Source organism: Mus caroli, unplaced genomic scaffold, assembly GCF_900094665.2.
Source record: "Mus caroli unplaced genomic scaffold, CAROLI_EIJ_v1.1 scaffold_14950_1, whole genome shotgun sequence".
Classification (NCBI taxonomy): Eukaryota; Metazoa; Chordata; class Mammalia; order Rodentia; family Muridae; genus Mus; species Mus caroli.
The window spans coordinates 19521-29111 of record NW_018389455.1 but is presented as its reverse complement, the minus strand read 5'-3'; the positions used below and the strand labels follow the sequence as shown (position 1 = coordinate 29111).

At 43.0% G+C, this 9591-nt stretch overlaps 1 pseudogene; it reads left to right on the top strand.

Moving 5' to 3' along the window:
- Window positions 1–8880: 8880 nt before the first annotated feature.
- LOC110288117 lies at window positions 8881–9292 on the top strand (annotated as a pseudogene).
- Window positions 9293–9591: the final 299 nt, after the last annotated feature.

Below are 9591 nucleotides of genomic sequence, written 5' to 3'. Positions count from 1 at the left end.
AGGTAGCAGCCATGTTAAGTGACAGACTAGAGTAGACACTCTGCTTGGTGTTGAAATGACTATTCATTCATTTAAAGGTCATGGCATATCTGGGAAGACAGTTCCATCTACAGGTGGGGGACCTCAGAGGGGCAGCAGGGAGTGCACTGGCTGTGCCACACAGCTGGGGACCTGACAGTGAGTTCCAGAGCACCCTGCTCCTCTCACCCCTCAATGTCTGTGGGTGCTAACTTGGCCAGACTTAAGTATGGCAGAGGTATTTGTGTTAGTCTCTATACTTTCTGTGTGCTTGACTACTGCAGAGAGTGTGCTGGTATTAGAGGGATAGAGAATCTGTTTGCTTGTCTTTCCTTTCTAGCAGACAAAGCCGTCAGTGAAGGTCCGTGTGAGCAGGGGGGTGCTCAGATTGGGGTGTAACTTCTTGGAAACATACTTCCTTGCAAACAGGGGGCATCACATATTCAGTGCCTGTGGGGTTCCATCATGCTCTGGCTCAATGTTAGCATCGCTGAGAAAAAGCAGACTGCTTTCATAGGAGAAAGACCGGAAGAGTGAGAGGAAAAAGCAGAGAGATTATAAAAAGCTATAGGAAGGATGGATTCAGTGGATAAATTTAATTTTTAACTTAGTCTCTCAAATGCTCCCCTCGGTAAGATACTGCTTTATTTTAAAAGGTTGTCAAAGTAGGTTTTGTGCCAGATCCTATGTTCGGTGTTTGCCATATTCCCATCTGTTTTAGTCTTGTAGCACAGTGATCTGATTAGATTATGGTACTCCCAGTTTACTAGGGAAGAAATCTAGGCTCAGTTAGAAAACAAGGCCACAGTTAGGACATCGCAGGTTTCTGATTCAGTAGCCTGAGCCAGCTGGCTGATTAGGTCTGAGCACATTTTCTCATTTTATCTGGGGGAGTCGAATGTGCACGAAACTTGCAGGCATGTTGCTAAGCAGCACATGGGACCCCAGGCTTTCAAGAGGATGGGCCCCACAGGCCATTCCCTCCTGTGCACCAAAGGGTAGAAATTTTAATGGACTTAACTTTTCTTTGTTTTTCTTTTCTAGACACTACAGGTGGCAGCAGAGCATATTGGGAGTGAACTGCCACCCAGTGCTGGCTGGTTCAGGTTAGATTCGCTGAAGAACAGAGCAAAGAGGTCCTTAACAGAATCCCTAGAGAGCATTCTGTCCCAGGTAAGTGGGTGGCATCCTTTCTTCTCACTGATGTCGAATCATTTTTAAATCAGAGTCAACTCTATTTTATGTTTCATCAGACTTAAAGCAATTATTATCTAGATGTTATTTATTTATTGAAGTAGTGTCACGCTATTTAGCATACCCTGACTTCACACTCCCAATCTGAGTGCCTAGGGCTCCCAAGGGCTGGGAACTGACACTCTTTTTTTTGTCTATCCCATGGGATTTCCTGCTCCCAAGAGTGTTATTATTTATACAGTTCCTATAAAGAACATGGATTATGTATGCCAGATGTAGGTCCTATTTCCCTGATGTCCCTAAGGACAACTTCAAAAACTATCCTGTCAGCTCCTTTCTTTGGGTATTTGGAACTCCCTAGAAGCAGATTCATGAAATATTTGGCCCATGGGCCAAATCCTATGAGCCTCTTTGTTTTCATAAATAAAACTTACTTTATTTACACAGTGTCATTCATTCAGTTACCTGTTATCTAAGGCTACATTTGTACACAATTGAATACTTGTCACAGAGGCCACACGACTTGCAGATGGTAAGATGTTTATGATATACTTGCTCTCAAGACCAAAAAATGTGCCAATGTAGGGCTCTCTAAGAAGATCCAAGTACCCTGAGCGTCACCTGGAAATCCTTAGGAAAGCTTCCTCCTACCCTATGAGTGTGAACAGCCTTATGTTTCTTCTAACAAATCAAAACTTGATTTTATGTTAAAGACTCACATCTCTGGAGCTTACCCTATTTTGTTATAGCTCTTCCAGATGTTAGGGCATGTTCCCTCTGAAACATAAACTTTAGTCAGTTAAAGATGACTTCGTGAAATGCTATTGCTGAGATTTTTCTAAGCATCCTTAGAGATAATTCAAAACAATCCAATTATAAACCAAGACTGAAAGGGCTTGCCTTTGAGAGTTCCCAGAGGGATGCAGGTTGATTGAGTGACATCCAGGTGGCCGGTTACGATCGCCCATGACTCAGGAAGGAGCTATTGAGTATGCTTTGGGGATCATGATAGATGTAGTAGGCCTTCCTGCTGTCTGTTGTCCCCAGCAAATGACTGATCCACGGGGCTCTGTGGATCATCTAGGTTGGTATGATTCTTAAAATGATGACTGAAACGTGATGGTTAGTGCAGGGTTATGCTGAGCTGTGCTTGTCAATGAGTTTATTTTCCGGGCTTATTTAACAAGGCCAGGCTGCTTCCAGATGGTGATGACTTTGGGGCTGTGGCTCAACTGCCTTTTCTTTTCATAGGGTAATAAAGCCAGAGGTCTGCAGGACCATTCCTCCAGTGTGGATCTGGACAGCTCCCCTTCTAGTACACTAAGTAACACCAGCAAAGTAAGCATGTTTCTCTTTCAGTGGTGCCCTGAAGATGCAGCCCATGTTGACTCTACACAGCTATCAGGACAAAAAAGCCCGTGCCCCTCTAGTCATAAAACACTTAGTGCTTCCAGACTTCTCTACAAGTAGAGGGCAAGCTGTGTGAAAAGTTTTAAATAAAAAGGCCAATAACTATTGCTATAAACAGAGAATCTAGATCATATTTTTAGACAGATGAGACCTAATCTGTAACAACCATGGGCTTCTTATCCAAAGTAGATTTTGTAGTAATGAAAGATCGAGAGACCTTCAAAGGTGGGAGGGGGTTGTGAATTCAGGGAATTGTGCAGCAGAAATTCCTGAGACTGTGGCCTGTAGCTGATCCCATGACTGTGAGAAAACATGATTGTTTTGTTTAAATAAGCAGCCAAACCTTGCCCCATGGTCCTCCGCAGAACACAGGTATGATGCGTTGCCTGACCGTCTTCTGTGGTGACACACCTGCTTGTCCCCTTGCTTTCTATCTTGTTCCAGGGGCATTTACACATGACTGGACCTGGTTTATTTAACCCTATGACTGCCAGTCAGGAGGCAGCCTTCCTCCATATTGTCAGCATGCTCTGATGTAAGAATGAGGAAGCTTGTGAGCCCCAGCCTCTCACCAAAGCTCTGTCCTAGACTTGGAGTTTTCAAAGGCTTCAGATCCTCGCCAACAATAAGAAAGACATTTAACATTTGACATAGTTTGCAAATACACATAGCCCTCCCACACAAAATGAAAATGAGTTAAAATGGAAGTGCTCTCTGGATAATGGGCTGTTATTCTGCTCATTTATTTTTAAAATGCTCCTGGCAAGCCACTAAATTGATATTACTACCTACTGGTGTGTGTAGTGTGTGGTTTGAGACTCATTCCTTTAGATGAACTTGATTCAGACTTTAAGCTGCCTCTGTGCTTGACTTGTTCTGGCTGGGATCTCAAGGCTGACACCACTAGGCAGCAAGGATGTATCGCTGCTCCTGCTGCTTTTGTAGACTGGCATTGTGCCGGAAGACCTGGAAGTCAGTCTTCTCCATGTAGCTTTCTAAGTTAAGGCACAGCAGGCCACATCGTCATCCAGCCTTCACAGGACACACACTGATCATACCTCCCTGTTCAAGTGTGCAAATGTTGTATGCTCCTAGTTACCTATTGTAAAAAGATGGCTGGGTCCATAGGTGAGAAGGGACAGTTGAACAAGAAAACCCCACATGAGGGGGAGTGTGACAAGAGCTGCTGACAACAGATACTGGTGGCTTAGACCTCAGAGGAGTGAGGGGAAGAGGTTTGGTTTGGTAGTAGAAAGCTTGGAGAAGGGAAGGTACTGATGCTACGAATTAAATCCTGTGGAACGCCTGGGCATTGTGCCATGGAAGTAGCCAGGGAGTCGGGATTCCAGATACCTTAGTGTTGATTATGAAGTTCTTAAGACTCCCATCCTTTGTTTTTATGTGTCCCCTCCATCCCCTTTTCTGGTTTTATACCTAGCTCAAGGTGACCTTGAGGGCCCAGAACTCCTGATCCTCTGACCTCTGCCTTCTAGGAGCAGAGATTATAGGCATGACCACCAAGATTGATTTGTTAGGACTCTTGTTGAATGTTTGAGCATACAGTAAGGAGGGAGTACTTAGTGAAACTTTAGCTTATTTCTGTAGCATCAGTCGGAATACAAGCCACTTTAAAGTGGTCTCATCTTGCTTAATTCAAGAAATGGTGCAGTGAATTTTCACTGTACTCTTACAGAGGCGCACAGTGGAATGCAGCAAGTAGTTATAATTCCCCTGAATTATGGCAAGTCACATGTGACAAACATGTCTCTACTCCAGGTAGAACATACAGTATAGTTTTTGCATCAAGACTGCCAAGTTAAATCTCAACATTAGATCAGAGTCAGAAAGAGCCTTGAACTGTAGGTAAACATCCATGAACATACTAGGCAAAGATAAAGAAGTTGGTGAAGTGGTGGGAACTCTCCATACAGGACCATACTTCCTATAAGCCTGTGAAAATCCTGTTTTCTGGAGTTAGCAATCTGATCATGGTATTTGAGCAGTCAGTGTTGCAGCTTGTGAACGTCATTATTATTTTTGGAACTTTCCCCATCTCTGCAGGAAGCAAGAACCTGGCTCTGAGAGGCAGGTGTTGTATATAACAGCTTTAATACCCCTATATCTTTGGTAACCTCTAGATGACATTCTAGTGAGACAGTCTATGAATGTAATGTGTCTGTGTGCTTAGATTGCCAGTCCCCCCCCCCCACTCCCCTGTCACATATCTAATCTGCTGTCTGTCTGCTGTTAGGAGCTGTCCATGGGTGACAAGGAGGCCTTCCCTGTCTCTGAGAGCTCCTTCAAGCTCCTTGGCTCCTCAGATGACCTGTCCAGTGACTCAGAGGGTCACACTGCAGAAAAGTCTGCCCTGTTGTCACCCCAGCAGGCATTCAGAAGGAGAGCCAACACCCTCAGTCATTTCCCAGTAGAGTGCCCTGCACCTCCAGAACCTACCCAGAGCTCTCCAGGGGTCTCTCAAAGAAACTCATGTGGTACCACTCCGTGAGCACAGAGACGCCTCATGAATGCAAGTAAGAGTTGCTTAAAGTGTCAGACTTACACTGTGTGTTGCATACACTTTTCAGGCAAAAGAATAACCTGAGCCGAGTTTGACCCTTGGCTTCAAAAGATAAAACTTGAATCAGTGTCACGTTCTTCTTGGCTCCCTCAGGAAGTATGTAGAGGTAGGTGCAAACATTGCTAGCAAGCAGGTAGACAGGAGCAAAAATGGTCCTTATGTGTGTCAGACAGTCCTTAATGCGTTAGATGTTGTCTTTGGAACTTGCCTGCTGGTTTGGGGAAAAATGACACGTGGGTGTGAGTGGAGGAGTTTCCTCCTTCGAACTTCTCGATCTGGGCTGTGGTGGGATGGGGAAAAGTAATTGTTATGTCCTATTATTATTATTATTATTTTTTTTTGTTAGAGTTGGGATTATGTTCTTGAAGCTATCTTCTTTTAGGTTTGTTGAAGGATTACTTTCTTGCTTTTTCTAGGGTATAGTTTCNCTCCTTGTGTTGGAGTTTTCTTTTCATTATCCTTTGAATGGCTGGATTCATGGAAAGATATTGTGTGAATTCAGTTTTGTCATGGAATATTTTGGTTTCTCCATCTATGATAGTTGAGAGTTTTGCACTGTTTAGTAGCCTGGGCTGGCATTTGTGTTCTCTTAGGGTCTGTATAACATCTTTCCAGGATCTTCTAGCTTTCATAGTCTGGTGAGAAGTCTGGTGTAATTGTGATAGGTCTGCCTTTATATGTTACTTGCCCTTTTTCCCTTACTGCTCTTAATGTTCTATCCTTATTTAGTGCATTGTTGCTCTGATTATTTTGTTTCGGGAGGAATTTCTTTTCTGGTCCAGTCTATTTGTAGTCCTGTAGGCTTCTTGCATTTTCATGGGCATCTCTTTCTTTAGGTTAGGGAAGCTTTCTTCTATGATTTCGTTGAAGATAGGTGCTGGCCCTTTAAGTTGAAAATCTTCCTTCTCGTCTATACCTATGATCCTTAGGTTTGGTCTGATCATTGTGCCCTGGATTTCCTGGATGGTTTGAGTTAGGATTTTGTTTGCATTTTGCATTTTCTTTGATTGTTGTGCCCATGTTTTCTATGGAATCTTTTGCACCTGAGATTCTTTCTTCCATCTCTTGTGTTCTGTTGCTGATGCTCCCATTTATAGTTCCTGATTTCTTTCCTAGGATTTCTATCTCTAGAGTTGTCTCCCTTTGTGATTTCTTTATTGTTTCTAGTCCCTTTTTTAGATCCTGGATGGTTTTGTTCAATTCTTTCACCTGTTTGGTAATGTTTTCCTGTATCTGTTTAAGGGATTTTTATGTTTCTTCTTTAAGGGCTTCTAGCTGTTTATCTGTGTTTTGCTGTATTTCTTTAATCAAGTTATTTATTTCCTTCTTAAAGTCCTCCATCATCATCATGAGAAGTGAGTTTAGATCCATATCTTGCTTTTCTGGTGTGATGGTGTATCCAGGACTTGCTATGCTGGGAGAGTTTGTTCTGATGATGCCATGTAACCTTGGTTTCTGTTGCTTCTGTTCTTACGCTTGCTTCCTGCCATCTGATTATCTCAAGTGCTTGCTGCCCTCAATATAATCTGATTGGAGCCTGTCCTTCCTATAATCCTGGCTGATTCAGGACTCCTCAGCATCCAGCTTTCTCTCTGATCCTGTGATTCCAGGCTCCTGTGAACCTGAGATTCTGGGTGTGTCAGAGTTCTTGTCAGTCAAGCTTCCTCTGAGACTCTAAAATTCTGGTGTGACCAAGGTCCTGTTAGCCTGGGATCCTGGAATCCTAAGATCCTAGGTGTGTTACAGTGCCTGGAAATGATGTCTCCTCTGGGGACTTTGGGGCTGTCTGGTGTTTTTGTAACCAAGGCATACCAGCACCAATCAGAAGGAACCTGAGCCACTGGTCAGGCAGGGCTCCCGTGTCCTTGCTCCTGCTGTCACAGGCCCATCACAATTAGTTTGAAACAGATGTTTTGTTCCACTCAGCAGTGATCCTACGATCACCTGGAGAGTCCTCTGGGGACCATGGGACCCGGAGTTTGAGCCCATGGTGACCCGGAGTTGGCCCTGACCAGAACAGACTTGAGCCCCTGGTCAGGCGGGTTTTCTGCTTTCCTGCTGCTGAGATAAGCCCGTCATGATTGGTTTGGAACAGATGTTGTGTTCCACTCACCAGTTGTCCTAAGATTGAATGGAGAGTCCTCTGGGGGCTGTGGGACTGTCCGCCGAGTTCACACCCAGGGTGATCCTCCGAATTTCTTTTTACTGAATGGTGTATATGTGCAAATGTTCATTTGTGGAATAGATTGTTAATATTTCTTTATTTTAAAATAAATTATTTGGGAAGCATAAGCTAAATAGAATGGAAGTGTGTATTTAGTGAAAATTAAGTGCTGTGCTTTGCTTTTTTAAAAAGGGGAGGTGATGGTAAATCTTCATAAAATATTTCTTGGAATTGAGTATGCATCCTAAGGCACAGTGAAAACCTGGAAACACAAAGGGGCAGAGGAAGAATCCAAAACTCATTGTGACTATTTCAGGAAGCATCTGGGCAGCCAAGAGAAGCCAACCTATCACTGCATGAAGCGTGCCCTTTCCTTATGACCAAATGAACAGAGTGAATCAACTTTAATTTCGAGTTTTCTTATACAAACAAGTGAAGCAGTAGCTGCCAGAGGGGGTGTCCTTGGCACAACAGGAACTTGGCACACAGACAAATGGTGACTGCCTTGTGTCCACACTGTCATGTTTCAAATGGAAAATAGTTTGGGCAGTGGCTGAATTGTCACCAACTCAGGGACTCAAAGTAAAACCTTAAAAATGCATTTTACCGGAAGGAAGATGTAGGGCAGTAAATGCTTCTATAAATTCACTTAAAACACCAACACTGAAGACCATACAGTCTCTCCTCAGTGTCAGCAGTGGGCTGGTTTCAGAACCTTCTCTAGATATCAAAATCTGTAAATGATCAAGTCCATTCTATAAAATGGCTTATAACCCATGCTGTTGTTTCTGTGCAGTTAAAGACTATTTATACTGTATTATATTTCTAATGTATAAAAGCCATGTGAACAATTGTAAACTGTAATGTTTAGGGAATAATGTCAAGAATAACATTTTATACATGTTCAAAGTTGTTTCAGACATTTCTATCCCCAATTGGTTGAATGTGACATGGCTAGGTAACCCATGAATACCAACTGCATTTTTAATACTAACTGTATTTTTTGTGTGCATATGATGTGTATGTGTTTGTGTGTATCGTGTGTGCTTGTATGAAGGAGTGTGCCACAGCAGCATGTGGAGGTCAGAGATCAACCTCTAGAGCTTGTCCTCACTGTCACTGTGTCTGAGGCAGGATTTCTCGCTGTTTACTGATGAGCACACCAGGCTAGCTGAACTGGAAGCATCCTCATATCCAGTCTCACTGATGAGTGTGCAGAGCCTACAGATCCATGCTAGTGTGTTCTGCTGAGTTTTGAGGATCTGGACTTACTGAGGAAAGTGCTCTATCCATTGAGTACTGCTGTAGCCCCCAACTATATTTTTGATTAATTAGTTTTATTTATGTATTTATGTATGTATTTATTTATTTATTTTTCTTTCTCAACTATATTTAATTAGTGATAATACACATAAAAGCTATGGTGGAACATTGCACTGGATTAAATGCATTATCAAGAAAATGAAACAGTGCCTCGCCACAGCATCTCTCCTGCTTTTGGGCTGTCCTGCCCGCCATGGCCAGCCTTAAGAATCTCGAAGGGAAGTGGTACCTGCTGGAAAGCCACGGCTTTGAGGAGTACATGAAAGAACTAGGAGTAGGACTGGCTCTTAGGAAGATGGCTGCCATGGCCAAGCCAGACTGTATCATTATTTGTGATGACAACAACACTGTCAAAACCAAGAGCACAGTGAAGACGACCATGTTCTCTTGTACTCTGGGAGAGAAGTTTGATGAAACTATGGCTGATGGCTGATGGCAGAAAAACTGAGAGGGTCTGCACCTTCCAAGACGGTGCTCTGGTCCAGCACCAGCAATGGGAAGGGAAGGAGAGCACAATAACAGGAAAACGGAAGGATGGGAAGATGATTGTGGAGTGTGTCATGAACAATGCCACCTGCACTCGGGTCTATGAGAAGGTGCAATGAGGTCTTCCTCGTCATCCTGAACAGGAGTTAGCTGCCAGAGTGAATATGCTCAATTCAGTGAGTGGTCATAAACAACAAACAGCTTCACTTCTTTGGTTTTATTTTTCATGACTGTTGAGTTCTCTTTATCACAAATACTTTACATGGAACTTCATGTCAAACTTGGTTTACCCAGGATCATTCCTTTGGTTAGTAAATAAACATGTTAGTGATAATTTAAAAAAAAAAAAAAAAGAAAAGAAAGAAAAGAAAATGAAGGACAGTTTATATGGTGGCAGGAAATATTTGCAAGTTTGAAG